This window comes from Aedes albopictus, unplaced genomic scaffold, assembly GCF_035046485.1.
Source record: "Aedes albopictus strain Foshan unplaced genomic scaffold, AalbF5 HiC_scaffold_726, whole genome shotgun sequence".
NCBI classification, from domain to species: Eukaryota; Metazoa; Arthropoda; class Insecta; order Diptera; family Culicidae; genus Aedes; species Aedes albopictus.
Genome location: NW_026917561.1, coordinates 19710 through 20156, shown reverse-complemented (window position 1 = coordinate 20156; position 447 = coordinate 19710).

The following is a 447-nucleotide window of genomic DNA, read 5'->3' as shown; positions in this document are numbered from 1 at the left end:
CAAAACTCCGGGCTGGCCAAAACTGAAGCTTCTGCCCTATAGTTTTTAAACGGGGATTGATTAAGGAGTGTTATATCCATCCATGAACTGGACGGAAATGTTTATGGTTTGCAGCCGATCCAGGAAGCATCGACGTGTCCGCGTGGTAATCTGCAGCGGCGGCGGCGAGAAAAACCTTACGCCGATCAGCGTATCACTTCTCAGAAAGGCTACCACCATCAAAACCAAGCAATTTCTGCAGAAGCACATAGTTAGATGTCCACTTGTTGTCATACAATCATAAGAAATTAGTTAACTTTGTTCATTGTTTAGGATACCCCACGCCGATGCACGTCGAATTCACGCCGAATGCTCGGCACACACGCCTAAAATGTTATATCCGAAAATACATCGGCAAAAAGGTGAAAAAATCAAATATCCTGAAAAATATGAACTTGATTCGTTTTG